The sequence below is a fragment of the Lepisma saccharinum genome, chromosome 3 (assembly GCF_977018435.1).
Source record: "Lepisma saccharinum chromosome 3, izLepSacc3.1, whole genome shotgun sequence".
In the NCBI taxonomy this organism is placed as follows: domain Eukaryota; kingdom Metazoa; phylum Arthropoda; class Insecta; order Zygentoma; family Lepismatidae; genus Lepisma; species Lepisma saccharinum.
The window spans coordinates 99,468,901-99,485,887 of NC_139231.1; the positions used below are offsets into that span (position 1 = coordinate 99,468,901).

The following is a 16,987-nucleotide window of genomic DNA, read 5'->3' on the forward strand; positions in this document are numbered from 1 at the left end:
TGTCACATGAATCAGCCGAAAATGTTAACAGAATCTGTAGATGCAGCTGAAGTAAAGAAAAAAGTTATGTCACGAAGTATATAGAAGACGATTTTGTTAGTGTGTTTCTAAGCCCACTTTCATGCTCAGATAGGCTAATCGGGACTAAACCTACAGTTTAACGTGTAGTCCAAACCAGTGTACATTGTGCTTCCACCAGAGGAGGGGGAGTCAAACACATGACCTCTTCATTATAATGCGACAGCGTTATGCCATTGGGGGAAAAATATACAGAAAGAACTCGCACCAAACGTGGCATTTTATCACCACAGAAGATGCGTCTATTTTAAGAGGGTGATTGCCTGAGACAAATATTTGAGACTTTCGGAAAACAACTTCATTGTTCACGGAATTAGCTGCCTTGATCCACTAATGAAACGCTGTGCGATTGAAATTACCACCTCAACTTTCTAAGAGGTATAAACTAATGAAACCCCATTTTTGGAAGAGTAAGTTCTGGTTGATTTGTTTAATTGTAAGTCATTTTTCTGCTAATTTTAATAATGACGACGTTATAAGGTTCAATGTTGATTAGATGAAAGTAACGAAGGGGCGAAAACAAACACACACTGACACTCAAAATACAAACCCTCATAAATTATTACTTTGACAGTGGTTCCAGGCGCCAGGGACTCGTTCCCTGAAAGAATAAAGTTTCTGTATGTTTCAGTATGCTGCACATGATAGAGGTTGACATTCAAGTGTGTTCGAAATGGTCACGCCATACAACCCAATGAAAAATAGATGAAATATTACTGGTACGATGATCAACTTCGATGAATTCCTTGTGTCCTAAATCATTTTGTTACCTCAAAAAATATGTTCATGTAACCATACATGTATTGCTTCTCCCGCATTAGTAATATGACAGAAAAAAAAACGAATAGCAACTTACCTAATAATCTCTTAAATTCTGAACAGATTTCTCAATCTTACTTGTTTATTATTATGACGAGTGATATTTTGTCAAAATAGACTTTCATTAGCCTAGGAATACTTAATGGACAATGAACACATGATTTGTTTTCCGTGTGTGTTTTAAATCATTCCTAATAAGACGTTCATTTTAATCCAAACATTCAATGGCGGCGATAAGGAGGAGCGGGAAGTGGGGGATGCAGTTTCCCAGCCACATTTTGCCACTTTTTGCCCCCGCACTATGGCCTCTTTATGCTAAACCTTTTCTACCAAGAAAACGTATATTCAGGGGTGCCCACAGGGGGTATTATGACGCAGGCTGCGCCATCGAGATTTTTGGGGGATTTTTTCCCTTCAAATAATGTAAAATTGAACATTTATATATTTGTCCAAAATACAGGTTAAAATTTTACACCTTAAATTCACCATATTTAATCCATTAGATTAAGAAAAGAAAGCGTTTAAGGTCATTATTGAAGGTGCGAGGGGGGGGGATAAATATCCAACTCTTATATATTAGGCCTTAATTGACACGTGGGTTCTGTGGGGAATTTGAATTAAACGTTGGCGGGGACAGTATTCAACTCTAAGTCTTAGATTATGGCGGGTATTTTTAGTTAGAGGGGCATTGAGCATTAAGGTATCCAATTCTTGTGTATTCCTATTGTCTTACAATGTTGCAGAAATTCTGGTGTGGAGACTGAGAATTAACTTTTTGGAGGAGGCAATATCCAGTCTTCAATATCAACAGTATGTCTAAAATTGGCATGGACATTTTTGTGGTAGGATTGAGTATTAAATTGAAAGGGGGAGATAGGAAGCGGTTGATAAAGTGTTAAATCTTAGATTGTCAAGGGACTTCTGTAGTGAAGAGAGAGTTTGAACATTAAATTTTGGAGACTGTATTTAGCGATATGGTATCCACGCGTTTTCGACCCCGAACGTGCCAAAACAGAAGTTGGAAAAGACTAAATATCCCGGGATCCTAAGGAAGTATTGACACCCCGTTAAATTAATATTCTTGAAAGCCTGCAAAGAAATGGATGTAAAAATGTTCTTGCTTGCTTCGCTCGCAATAATGTGTTTGGCGCTTTACTGAGGTGGATGTGAATGTTTATGCTATAGCTGCATTACAAGACATGAGCGATATTCTCCATATTCATGAGTAACATCACTTCTCAAAATATAGTGCTTAGTGTTCGTATACTGCTTATTTTAAAGCAGGTGCATCATTTGGAACAAAAAAGCTAAAGAAAAAGTTACTTTCGGTGTAGGGATTACGATATAGTTTCAGGGCGCAAATGATATGATTTGGAAGGGGGGGGCGGATGACATGGACATGATTTTTGTGGGGATGCGCCATTGGCCTTGGGGGGGGATGGGCACCCCTGCGTATATTGTCCTTGCCCCTCAAATGTTGGCACCCAATCGCTGCTACTACAAACATTCAGATAGATTTGTCAGTTGTACAAACCTTGTAAGCTAAGAAAAGTGACCCCCAAGGAGTAAGAAAACTCTTTCAGTCAAAAATTCATACGATGAAAATACTATGCTCAGGAACATGCATTTAAATTACGAGAAACTTCATGATTGTCTACCACGGCACTTTCTATCATTGTCACCGAATACATAAAATCAAGTATGTGCCTTGTATTTGCAACACAAGCTTAAACCTAATTCACATTTATTTCACTGTATTAACATGTATGAAAGAATTTGATTAGAATGTATGGCTGGGGTATGGCTGCGCATGTGTAAACACTTCCTTGAAATAATTGTGTCCATCAGAGACAAAACGAAAGGAAATGGAACAAGATGCGAGAATAGATTAGAAAAGAATAAAGAGGAAAACAAGGAAAGGGAAAAGAAGTAAGAGGAAAATCGGGAGTGTAAGAGGGAGGGGGATACATACGTCTTATATTAATACTGCCCACCCTAATCTATCACTATGGATCTTCTGCCCACCCGGTCGAAAATTTCTGGCGCCGCCCCTGGCGCCCACCCAGAGTCGAATAACATGGGTACCTGGGGAAACCTGGGGGGTAAAGGCGGTCAGGGGCGTGGTGCTGATCACATCACCCCCACTCACGACCGGATCAAGAAAGTGGTGGGCGTTACCCCCCCACACCCCCTATACGCCTTCATGGCGTGGTGCTAAGCACAGGGGAACACTTTACTTTTTTTTTTACAAGATGAAAAGATGGACGAGCGATTTGAAGAACGTTGTAGGCGAATAGCTAATGCTGTCATTAAAAATTTAAATAATTAAAAGAAAAGACTAGGCTATGCTACGTTCCACGGATTATTCTCAATGGAACTACTTACGTTTATTCCTCAACGGCGAGCCTGAGACTTATCAGCCTACTATGAAGCCCTCAGGTTGTGGGAAATCAGATAAGGATATGCTTACGTAAACCTTACTAACTCTCGCACACAAAAATATATTTAGAAGTCAGTTAATGTTAATATATTACACTTGAACTCACAATTAAACTTCTTATTACAAACAAAAGTGTATTTAGATCATAATACGTCTTCACTACACAAATTAAAACATTCACATTTCCAAAATCACTTCCATTATTCCAGCAACATCCATAATATCTCTCACCTCACAACCACAATCAAATGTTTTTAGGTTAGTCCATAACCATAACAGACTACCCAATTGAACAAAACAAATTACGTCATAATAGACAATTAACATATTAAACATAAAAAACCCTTAAAATGATACAATAAGTGGGTGCGTATCAACTATGTAAAAATGATCACCTTAAGTGATTTAGCTGAGTTATTAATTAGAAAGACATTTGTTAGTGGCTGGAAGTTGAGAGAAAATAATATCTCGTTTATTGCAAGATTGCAAGGTAATGGCAAATCCATAACCAATTGGAGCAGTGTACGTCATTATTACAACCAATCATGGAAGTACAGCGCCACATTTCAACCAGGAGGCGGAAATTTCAACACTTTTTTTCGCCATCCTCTTCCCCATGGTCTGCATAGTGGATTCACCAAATTTCAGAGTTCTACGATGCCTCAAACAGGCTACGGAAGGCTCTGAGTTGGGTAACTTTAATTCTGGCCACCCGGTATGTAAGACAACAATGACACAATCCAAACGGGAAGGTCTTTTTGAGACGAACACTGACTGTAAGAACAGCTTTTTTTCATCCTGTCAGTAAACTTAGAATATGTATCAACAGAGTTCGTTTTAACGTACGTGTAAAGCGATCACAAATAACTTCACGGCTCAGTGCTCATCATTAATTTTGAATTGTAGGATGCGATCGAGTTCGATTACCAGGTAGAATATAGTACGATGATGGCTGCGATGATAAACAGAGGGGCCTGGCATCTTGACATGCGAGTCCCTCCGAAAGAATGAATGAACTTACTTGCTCGCAGATGGTCATCAATAGGGAAGAATAGCACATCTCATGCATTTATACATTGTTTGTCGTAGGCTTATAGAGTGTAAATGGCATCGTTAGAATTATGATTAAGTCACAGTCAATTGCTCAACTTTTGCCACTTTTATTATTAGTTTTGCGTGTGGTACTTAGAACCAAATATTTCCAAGGGTGCCCCAAGCCTTTTCACATTCAAGTAAGAGCTAAGTAAGATTCTCACAAAGTCCACACCAGACACGCCATTCTCAATTTTTAGATATGCTGTGACAATGTAGTTGATTTTTCTTGTAACTGTTGAACTGTTAAGAGGGTCCCAAAAACCTAGTAGGAAGTGGGACCCAGAGGGCAGCCACCAGCAGCCACCAGCTGGGGGATGTTTTATAAAAGTTTTCTCAACTCGGGGATAGCGCCCCTCCACTTCTATCACTAATGATTAGAGGCAGACATTTTTGGCAAATAAAAAAAGCAACATTTCGGTACAAAAGCTGAGTCGATTTCGGGTTCAAAAGCGGTAAATAAAATAAAATTTCGGTGTTATAGCGGTGAAAAATTGGATGAAAAGTGGTATATAAAAAGACATTTTGGTTTTAAAATTGTGAATATAATTCTAAAATTGATTTTAAAACTACACTTATTACACAAAATTAACATTTCACTTCTAATAGCACATTTATGTACCGTGCGTCCATTTCGATCTGCAGCCGAGAGATCGGGAGAAGCGTGGCGGGCGGCGCTGGCGGAGATGCCGACATTTGCGGCCTGTAATGCTCGCTTATTTTTACGGACATATCCAGACATTTATATAAATATTGCAAAACGAGCACTAACCTGGGTTATAATTCATCATCTGTAATTCATCCAAGTTCTGCAATTATATACACAAAAAAAATACGCTTTAGAAGTGACGATAAGAGTCACAGATAATAAAACATTTTAATCATAGTTTTGACCAGCAACGTCCTGCTTAAGTTTATATCCTTGAAAGAGTTTTGTGTCGATGGGGATCGTTTGGAGGTTTCGAATGTGCAACACTGTATCAAGATTACGCTGCCGACGAAACCATTAAAAGTCAATGGTTTTCGTGAGCTTCCTCGATGAACTCGATGAAATTGGGGCAGCGTTAGAAAGTTATCCAAACAAACCTCTACGCCGTGTTTCACAGGAGATGGGAGTGTCAAAATCATCAGCACATACAGCCACTAAGCTACTAAAATTAAAACCATACTCTTATAACACAGGTTAGTGCTCGTTTTGCAATATTTATATAAATGTCTGCATATGTCCATAAAAATAAGCGGGCATTTCAGGCCGCAAATGTCGGCATCTCCGCCAGCGCCGCCCGCCACGCTTCTCCCGATCTCTCGGCTGCAGATCGAAATGGACGCACGGTAGTTACCAGAGTAGTAAGTTTATTTCTGTGTAAAGGAGTCCATTTTTGCTTCTCCAATATTAACAACAGAATTAATCAATGTTCCGTGAATTGCATAACTCACAGGGTAATTCAGACCTCAGAAGGTGTCGCGTCGGTAAATAAACCCTAAATTTCGTGTTTAAGAGTTAATTTCGCATTTTGCATCATTTCGTGACAAAACATGGTAGCAAAATGCATCTCACACCTTTCAAAAACATGAAAAATTAACACTACAATGTGTTTTTGACATTTCGTTTTTTCGTCAAAAACCAAATATGCATGCCCCTACTAATGATCTATTAAAAACATGAAAATAAGAAAGGCATGTTCAGTTTTATCGTTAAAATTATGATTAATAATATCGAAGTGTACTATCATTATATTTAAACTTCATGTCCTTGTGGCAACTATATTTTGGGGGCCAAGTCCTTCCACTTGGCTTTCATCGAGTGGCCTTGTCATACAAAAGATGATGCACTAAATATTTGGTTGCATGAAGTCTGTCGCCCGACCCTGTGGCCGAGTGGTTAGCACATCGCGCTGCGACGCCAAGGGTCCCGGGTTCGAATCCCGGTCGGGCTTGGTTGTTTGTGAATGTCCATTCATCAATTTCATTATTTCATCACTCATCCCCATCTTCGCAAATTAGCCAAGAGGCACAAAACGCGAAGTAAAATAAACTAAATCAAATCAAATCAAAGCATGAAGTCTGTCACGTACACAAAATGCATTGTTGTTGTTTGAGGTAGAGGATCATAGATGGCAGCATGCAAAAAGAACGACACTTATATTTGATGATGTATAAAGCAGTTTAGAAAGTGGGCCAGAGATGGCAGCACTCAAGAAAACGTATATAATTGTAAAAGGAGAAAAAGGAAAGCGCTGATGTGGTGAAATAATGATTATAGATATTAATACTAATTATAATGGAAGAAATAAATGAACTTAGCACAATAACAGGATATAAATAAGGTGGAAAGGGTAATTAATATTCAGTAATAGCATAAGTGATCATTATATAAAAGTAAAGAAGTCGAATTGTAATTACGATTCTGGTTCTATTACGGTTCCCACGAACTGAGAGTTTTGTGCGGTTTTTGGGTTATTTTCCCAGGTGTAGCGCCATTTCACGGCAGGCACCCAAGCACTTTTGGTAGGCGCATCTATTGCAGCTCCAAGTTAAGGTTAGCTCTGGCCAGGCGGCGATCTTTAACTAACCCCTTTCTCTTTGTTTGTCTGGGAGATCGATTTTCTTAATATTTCCGTCAATTTGGATAAGATCGAAAAAGAAGCATTAGTAATTACAAGAAGAATAAGCCTTAGTAATTGCAAGAAGAAGAAGCCTTATTAATTACAAGAAGAAGATGCCTTATTAATTACAAGAAGAAGAAGCCTTAGCAATAAGAAGAAGCATTAGCAATAAGAAGAAGCCTTAGCGATTACAAGAAGAAGAAGCCTAAAGAAGAAGATTGGCTACAATTAATAAGAAATAAAAATAGAAGAAAAATATTGTATGAAAATATTTCCAAAGTTATCTAATATTTGTACATGATTATTCAAGAATGTATTACGGATTGTACCCTCCATAGTGGGTTAAATCTATTGTTTCTTTCCATATATTCGTAGTGTTAGTCACCCTGATCTGTACCCAGAGGTATCTCATTGTTTCTACCCTGTGCTAAGGTGGCAGATGCTCACGTAAGAGGACGTGGCAAATCCCCTTCTCTTCCAAGAAAGAATCCTGACCGCTCCACTGATGTAAAATGAAATATTTCCAGTATTCTCTCCCAGTTATTTATCAGAGATTCATATCCTGATTTGGTCTCCAGAAGCTACTACACCGATAACAAAAACTAGGAAGGCAGGGTATTTGCGGCAAAAATTAATTTATTGTACACCCAACGGCAAAACAAACAGTAGGCAAATTGTCCATCACAATTTTGATTCCCGATTAGCCTATGTGTGCATAAAATGAACTTTTAAAACAAAACTTAATAATAATAATAATAATAAGGATTTTTATTATCGGCTAATCACATTTGTCGCGAACAAATCATATCGGTTTGGATAAATTTCTAAATATTACTGAACTGAATATGAATGAATGCATATCATGTCTGTTACTTTTTTTTTTTTTATCTAGAAGCAAACAAAACTAAGCACAGACAAAAACTTTCCTTTGCCAAACTCACCAATTTATCTTCACATGGTCAAACTTTCGCTCTGATTGACTGTTCCACAGAATCTAGCAGAGAGAGCCAGTTGCAATTAGAACAAGTCCTCAAAACCAGTCAAGCAGCTAGCCCGGCGACCATGAATTCCACCCAGGTGGCCAGTCGAGCGCCAACTAGGGCATTCTTACTGGAAATCCAGTTCCGTGAGTTTGTTGCTGTTTCTGCGCCATTTTTTTTTTTTTTTTTTGTAGGATACAACATTATTCGTTTGACCGTTTCATATCTTACCTCAATTAAAAAAAAAAATGGGTTTGAAGGATTTTGAGTCTACTTACCTCATCTCATTGGTTCAAATCTCAATTTAAACTGAAGCTTTTTAAACGTGAGAATAATACCAACCATAAAAAAAAACAAGTTATATTAAGTTAACCTGATACAAACCCGCCTGAACGTTTCGCGCACGTGAATATAGCACCCGAAAGAGAATCAAAACCACACCAGATGGTAAGTTGCCTACAGTTACATGTTTCCAAACGTTACATGCACACATATGTAAATAAAATAAATTATACATGAATGATTGCTAATTTAAATATTGCTTACAGATAAATAATCCAATGAAAACAAACAATAGACATTTTTGTTTATAATATCAAATTTCAAGTATTGCTCACAATCGCATAGAAATATACCGCATTGCAGAAATATATATAACATTAAAAAACAGAATAAGTCAGTAAATACATCTGTTTAGATTCTATTAGTCCATGCCCCGACATATGTAAATTCAATCATTTAATTGCATTTATCTCACAGAGATAAACGTCAGTATGATGGAGAAGAAGAAGGAAAGAGAACCTCTGCTCTAATTCCGTTTATTGCATCCTGAAAATTCGGTATTTCCTTCCTGCCTCCTGCATGAGAATGGAGGAATTATGCACTTAATGAAGTTCCCCAGAGATGGCGTTCCTGGATGTTTGGTTTCTCGTTGCAAACGCCACGCTTTTTGTGTGGAGACGCATGCGGGATCAAAGGAAATTAAGTGATTCAAGAGCAGTCAAAGCCCGCTGTGCCAGGTATACAAAATGTGCTTTACTACTTTTCGTTCCTATTTTCGAAATTTTCTTGAACCCTTTTCCCCCGGAAAATATAAAGTACCTGAACTCAATATGGCCTAGTACCCAATATAGAGTATTTGCTGTTTCCAAGTATTTACATGGTTCATTCAACAGATGACACCAGTATGTCATTTAGACTGTCCGAATGACGTGATTGAACCTGCTGGTTGTACCTGTAGTGCACTAACTTGAGGACAGAGAAGCGAAATAGCTTAGTTTAGACTTTAATCTAAAGTACTGTTTATAACAAAGGAAAACAGAACACTGTGTAAGGTGGACTCTATACGGCCTACATAGGAATATATGCTGAAGGACATGAGCAAATGTGACATTTGTTACTCTTATGTTCATGTAGAGTTTGTGGAACTCACTAAGGATGAAAATGGACCTTTCATTTTCTCAGACTGTGATGTGTAATCCATGGTCATCTGGTAACAAATTGTGACATGTCACTCCCTTGTTTATTGGTTTTATAACAATGTTATATTTTTGTGCAAATCTCATTTGTCATTATGCAAATAAAATGTAAGTGTATCAATATACTTATCTACCTATAAAAACAACCTTGTGGTATTTTCTTTACAATTTCTGTTGCATATTTTGATGTGAAAGAACAAAATATATGATTAGGCCATATTGGGTACATATGTACCCAATATGGCTTATACGTAACTATTTAATAAAATATTCCTTACATCCATGTTATTATTTGGAATTGACTCTAATTTTCAATAAACGTCCAGAAATGTTCCCTCTTTTGAACCTTGCAATTAGTTTTACCTTTCTGACTTTGTACACCATTAGAAACAATCTCAAACCTTAAGGAGGCCATATTGGGTACCTTAAATGACGGTTCAATTTCTTCAGCCTTAGATTTGGACACTATGACCATTCTGTCACAGCTGTACAATGGATTGATTGATTAATTTATTGCTTTAAGTCCACTGTATGCACAGAAAGGCTAATCGAGACTGAACCTACAGTTTAAAGTGGAATCCGAGCAAGTGTGCCATGCGCCTCTACTGGGTATCGGGTATCGACCCCGAAATCCCTTGATTAAAATGAGGGGCTGTTGAGAGGTGGTTATATCACTCACCTTAAATACGTCCTTGCCCTTGTCTACCTGTTCAAATACCATCACGATTAGTAGGTAAAAATGTGTGACTTTCCGTTGTAGTAGATATCCAAAATGTTGATAGATATCCAAAATAACATGTTATGTGACTAGCGTAATCCGGTCACGGATATCTCCTAAAACGGCTAGGGGTTCGACGTGCTGACCACACGTCACCCCATTACTAGTTGAAGATCTCCACACCCTAGGTAGGATTGTGGGAGGGAGACTGGCAGCCGGGAGATAGGCCAAGGCCCTCACGGGCTGTAGAGCCCCGAGTTATTATTTATTATGTTATTATGTTAATATTATGTAGTGACGTTTAACTGAACCCGCACGCAAATTTATGCCATTTATGTAATTACACTTTTTTCAAATCGCGATAACACCAAAAACGTTAATTGATGCCCTAAATTGCTTACAATTACACGCTAAAAACATTTTCGTGCACATAATGTCGCGAAAAATTGTAAATAGTAATTTAGTTAGTTTGTAATTATTTCTCGTAAATTTAACCACACTTTGCATATAATCTATAATACACAATGCGAGTTCAATGTTTTTGTGTTTTTTTTTTATCAAAAATTGGACCCAAGCAATAAATACCGAAATCAAGTTTTAAAGACGCGCGGTCTTGAGTAGAAAATAGTATTTGAGCACTACAAGACATAATAGAAAAGGGTGCAAGTGAAAATAACAGCAAATTGTACACTAATAGTAAATAGAACACAATGTGCAGTCGGACGCATTTTGTTGCTAACGTATCGTGATACAGATCGAACGAGTTGTCTACCCGCAAGGCACGAGCATTTTTTGTGCGTGGGTGAGGAACGCGGCCTCTCCTAGTTCACCCTTTCGCCCACGGATGGCGGTAGTGTACAAGAAAAGCTCCCGCCAGCGAGCAGACGACATGTCGTTGTGTTGATCCCAAACAAAAACTGGAACCAGTGGTTGCTGACCATTTACAGGTGGTGTGTGTGTTTCCTTTTGATTCTGTAGGAGACTCTCAGGTGTGATTCGAATGCAGACGACCAGCTGATCTTCCAATGCGTGAGTACTTGCACCCTTTGCTTTCGCTTTCGTTCGTGGCGTCTGTCCCTCAGGCCATCTGTATCCCGTGTTAGCGTGTCTGGCGTGGGTGTAAGGCTTTGTGTAGCACGAAAGAATCGTTTACGAATGCAACAAGGCGTAAAAAAAAGTGTTGAGGGCATTTGGAGCTTGTGAGAAACTCGCTCTGAGCTCATTGTTTAATTCGCTAATTGTCACCGTCCTGGTGAAGGAAGCGTGTGAGAATTGTTTCAGATTACTAGAATGATTTAACCGCCTTTGCCTCATATTGTATAGTTGGGTATTGCGTTTTCATTATTGTGTGTCTCGTTTCTGACAGGTAGCCATGAGTACAATTGATAAGTAGATCAAAATAATGAAGGCGCATTTCATTGGAACGTGTATGTCCAATCCGGGGCTCGAACACAGAACCTGATAGATTTGTACGTTGCAACGTCCCCTAGTTCAATATGCGTGCAAACTGCAGGTCCCGAATCATTTTACAAATGTTTTCAACCTCCAGTGTGTTGTAAGAAGAGGTACAGTTCTGGCATACAAGGCTGTGATGTCTATGGCATGTATGCCACACTTATCCCAGTCCACGCAGAAACAAGAAATTTCAAGAAATAAAATTTTATGGAAGGAAGGTTCACCACATAAAGGTTTTTGTGTTCAGTATCTAACTTGTCAATTACTCTGTACATCTAGTACCTTTGTAGTTAGACCTTAGCCAAGTTGCTGTGACGTTGTCGCATATTTTCAATGCGTACGTGAGGTCAGGTTGAAATGGTGACGTACAAAAGTACAGTCGGCGGCATATACACATTGTCCACCCCATGCTCATTCACCCTCCTCAGTATTTCATTCAAGAATTGAAACAAATGTATGAATAAGCAGATAACAAACACCCTCTGCTCGACCATAAATTCGATTCCATTCCTTCAAAACAAAGAATGTGAATGAAAAATGTACTCTCCAACTTAAAACCCGACGACGAGGATGTAATCCTAGAAGTGTAGCGAGCTTGTGAATGTAATGAAATACAGTTTGCGTTAATCGAAAAAAGTTCATTTTAAATATGTTGTAGTGTGCTCTTCGGAATCGCTCACTCGTGTGTATTCTCTGTTGCTGTTCATGTGTTTATGTAAGATTGATAATGATTAAATAAGAAAACCCAGAAAAAGCATCCAATCATTCGAACACTTGCATCTGCAGCACGGTTCGATAGATAGATTTATTTCGACCATGTATCACTTGTTTGCATTTACATGCTGTGATATCAGACATGCCAATTTGTGTTTACAATATCATAAACATTGCAATATAATAATACAATGAAATACAATATATGGATACAATGAAATTAGTAAAATATAGTGGAGTATATTATATTGTCATGAAATACTGCAATGGAAATGTTACCAATTTGTGTTTGCAATGCCATGAATATTACAATTCAATATCATTATGTTAACACCGCACCGAGCAATGGATCCCGGACTGTATTTTCCATTCAACCCCAGAGGTTGATGATTATTTGGCGCAATTCTACTTCAAGTTGTGGTTTATTCAAGCTTAGAAAGGTTTTGCAGTGCAACCGTTGTGAACATGTCTGATAGAATATGTCAAGCTATAAACCAAACAGTACGCTAACTGAACTTCAGCCAACAAACGCACGTGCATTTTACTGGAATGTAAACCGATGAAATATTATCCAAACTGCGTGTCAAAACATTTTGGCTACGTCACCCCATGTTGCGTTGCGGTATTTTACAGACCTGCAAGGATGAAAGAAAGGAAACGGCAAACGTGCTTGTTTCAACAAAAAGTTGCCCGAAAGGAAGCTTCATGACCAGCGAGTCAGTCGGCTGATCAAAAAGGGTACGTTGAACAACTTGCACAGTCCTTTTTTTGTTTTGTTGCTTTTAATTTTTGTTCTTGCGCAACACAACGAATTGTATTAGAATGTTATAAAGAAAGCCGACCTCCGTGGCGGAGAGCGCTACGACGTCAGAGGCCCCGGGTTCGAATCCCGGTATGCTTTGAGTGTCCATCGGGGCCGTTGACCCACTGTACCCCCTCGAGAATTACGTCGATTTTTCTTTTAATCGACAGATTTCAAAGTTTTGCGTAATATAAAAGTGATTCCAGCGTTAGGAAAGCACAAATAACAGATATTTGATCGCAAAGTATGACCAGCGTAAGCACAAGAAACTCCTATCACTCATTTTTCCCGTAAAAAATTTCCAAACAGCAGTAAAACTAACACTCCTGGCGTAACAAAAAAAAGTGAAATCACTATCGGTACCAAATATGGCCCTCCTAACCTTACATCATTTCCAATAAGAACGAGAAAATATAATTTTTGAAAGTACTAAGAAAACAACGTGAAATCACTATTGTGACCAAACCTGGCCCTCCTAACCTAACAACTATTTCCAATGCGAACAAAATATATAATTTTAAAAACTACTAACCTTAAAACAATGCACTTTCTGCTACGTGGTTGCAGGGGCGAAATGTGTCAATTGGCGACGACGAATCACACATTTTCATTGATAGCACTTAACAGACTACAAACGCACGCCCACCTTCAAAACAAATTCCGTGATTCAAACCATGTCACATGACGGTCTAACTTATTGCACTACACATTAGCAACCTAGTGTTCTGACGTCACGGGGCCTACGTTGTTAGGTTAGGCTAGCTAGGTTTAGTACTCTTAGCCTGAATAATAATTTGTCATTGTATTTATGCTAATGCTACCTAACCTAACAGTCCTAATACCAGGATTGCCAACCTTCAATATCCGATATTTTCAACACGGCTCCAGTTACAAAACACAAACAACGTAACAACATGTTCCTCCATATCACATGCAGATGGCAACGATGAAAATGACGTCATAAATAATCCCATCAAAAAACTCTCATTACTCCACTATAATACATCTCCTAAAGCTAAAAACAACATAAATCGTTCGTATAGAACATAATCTTCATGAATGACACGAGAATCATGACCTTATCGCCGGGGTACAGAGGGTCGACGGTACCTGTCCATCAATTTCATATCACTCATCCTCATCTAAGCGATTAACCAAAAGTGGCGGAAAAGCGAAGTGAAAGAAACCAAACAAATAATAATAAATTATATAAATTAACTATGAAGCTATCGAAAACCGAACTCGAATGAAACGAAATGACTTACTTTTTTAAAACACTGATATTAATTTTATTAATTGTGTTTTTTACACTTAAAAAAAATTGAGGGCACACCTCTGGCATCGCCGTGTGTATAGTGCAACACACATATCTTTGCCGTTGCGCACATACCTTTCGTTTCGTCTCCTCCTCTCTTAGCATCACGTGTTCTACGCTGCACGCCAACCTTCGCGATTGTTGCCATATTGTCATTCCATTCGTGGACACACTCGCGCAAACATCATTGAAAACAATTGAATAGCGCTCCAGCTTGCAGTTCACACCGTTCGGCAGGGACGGTAATGTGGCAATATAGCATGACGGAGTGGTTGCTTCTTTTATGCAGTGCATGTTCATTGGCTAGCTAGTAACTAGTGTTGCCAACTGTAATAATGAAGCACTATTATTTTATACTAAGTATTTGACCGGTGTGACGTTGTGTGTGTGTTTGTTAATGAACGTTAAATTCCATAATGCATCCAGTTCTGTCAAAGTTGAAATCAAAAACCTTGCATAGCCAAGCTCGGGAAATTCACAAATTGTTCATATTTCATAATTTTGGAATTGTTCAAAATAAATAAATTATGTGGCTCCATGAGCATTCTCCTGCATATGGCGATAGCCAATAGCAGCGCGCTGCAGCGGTGCCATGTCGAAATCTCTCACGGAAAAGAGACAGCGTGGTTGAGCGAAACGCCTTGTCACGGAACTAGGCAACGCCGCACGTCTGTAATTCGCTGGTGCTGTTCGGCCGTTCAAGGCCATATGCAGGAGATTTGACGCGCGTACTTGTTATTGTTCTGGAAGCCGGCATCGTTTGTAAACGTACAACAAACGCAACCGACTGTCGCCGATCACAGAGAGGCAATAATACTGCTTGAGGAGGAGTGTTGTGGTCCAATTGTCGCGGTTTAACACGTTCGCATGTTATTAGTTCTCAAAGCAGTGGTAGTGTCGATCGTGTGTTGCAGTTCCGTACCAGTGTAGACGGGTTTTGGGAGTGAACAGTTAGAACGCCACCAGTGCATTAATGCAATGGAAAATAATAAAGTGTTTATTTTGTTTGAAATCACTCAAATAAGGAATCACTATGAAGAAGTCTTCTTTGCAGCATTTTTGGTAATTTTACGTATGTGTTAGTCCATATTTTGCGAATTTTTAGCAAAGCTACATGCAAAGCCACTTGTTAGTACATATAATCCTAGTCCTGGTATAATGCATGACGTTTAGAACTCAACGTTAGATAGACCTGAATTCTCTAATTTTCTTGTTGTACGTAACAGCTGTGCATTGCAGCGATTTTTCTATCTGCTCCATTAGCAAAACTGCTTCTTGAGTTGTGCCGCGCATCGCACGGCAGAAATATATGTGTTGGGCTTCTACGCCTTTGACTAGATTCTGTATAAAGTGATGGTTGACGAAACCTTCCTCGGTGGAAGTTTTTATTCTGTGCTGTTCATTAGGGGTTTGGTGCGCAACACACCCAGCTGCTAACAGTCACTAAAATTAGTTGCTAAGAGCTCTAACACTGGCTCTCCTAACCTAACAATTCCTAACCTACAATTCCGCCTAATTCTAATAATGCATATGTAATTAGGAGGGTCAAGTATAGCGCTCTAATCAGTTAGTTTTAGTTACTGTTATCAGCTGGATGTGCTCACCACAAGACCTGCTTAGTAACGTTATTTTCAAACAACGTTCTTCAAAGATTTCCGCAAGAGAGAAATGGTATCATTTTCTTGTAATTTATTCTTACACTGTTTCCGGTTAGGTGACAAACTTTTTTTTTATATAAAAAAAAAAAGCGTAAGTGTCCATGGACACACTACTTAATTTTATCTTCCGAAGATTTTGGAAAACGATGCGATATGTATTTTACCTTGCGACAATTTGACAAGTAACAAGGTGCCTTTTAAAGGGAAAAAAATTCGTCAACTTCCTAAGGATTTCCCAGTTACCAAAAAAAAGACAGTGTGTTCTAAAAGCAACCAAAGCTTCTTTCCTAGTGCTAGACATAGCTTTTAGCTGAACATTTTAAGTGATTCGTAAACCGTGAGTGAATTCATTCTAGGAAACAAAATAAAGTGTCATTAGAATTCTATGTTACAGTTTACACCCTACTTTGCATCCTGCACCATGGCACATTTCAAGAATTGCGTCATTGTTATTTTTGTATTATGCAGTTTCTCTATTTATGTTAACCTCAAGGTCGTGATTTGACATGGCACCGCACATAAACAATAAAGCTGTGCCCTTTATCAAAATGCGTCCAAGGAGTATTTTACGAGATTCGCAATATATTGCTATTTAATTTTAACTGCCTTCCGGCTGTGAATTAGTTTTCTTTCTAAAAGTCATTACGCTATTACAAAAAAGAAGGTCTCACTGTGGCTTGAAGCTTAAATTTGTTACAATTTAGTTTGAGGGGCTTTCCGGATTAATCCCTCCCAAATTATCCTCTGATGAAAAGACAATGAGAGTTCAAAAATAACCGTATATTTGTGTAAAACTAGTATTGAATGTGTGAAATTTTTTTATCATATTTCA

General features: G+C 38.5%; 2 protein-coding genes across 2 annotated transcripts in view; one reads left to right on the forward strand and one right to left on the reverse strand.

Annotated features, from left to right (window-relative positions):
• Positions 1–13,821, reverse strand: part of LOC145985908 (uncharacterized) — a 38,762-nt gene extending 24,941 nt beyond the window's left edge. Inside the window, exon 1 of the mRNA XM_083120045.1 lies at positions 13,715–13,821. The gene's annotated coding sequence lies outside the window, so the exon portion shown is untranslated. The remainder of the gene's footprint in view (positions 1–13,714) is intronic.
• The window catches only part of LOC145985907 (uncharacterized), a 123,245-nt gene continuing 117,322 nt past the window's right edge, over positions 11,065–16,987 (forward strand). The window contains exon 1 of the mRNA XM_083120044.1: positions 11,065–11,240. The gene's annotated coding sequence lies outside the window, so the exon portion shown is untranslated. The remainder of the gene's footprint in view (positions 11,241–16,987) is intronic.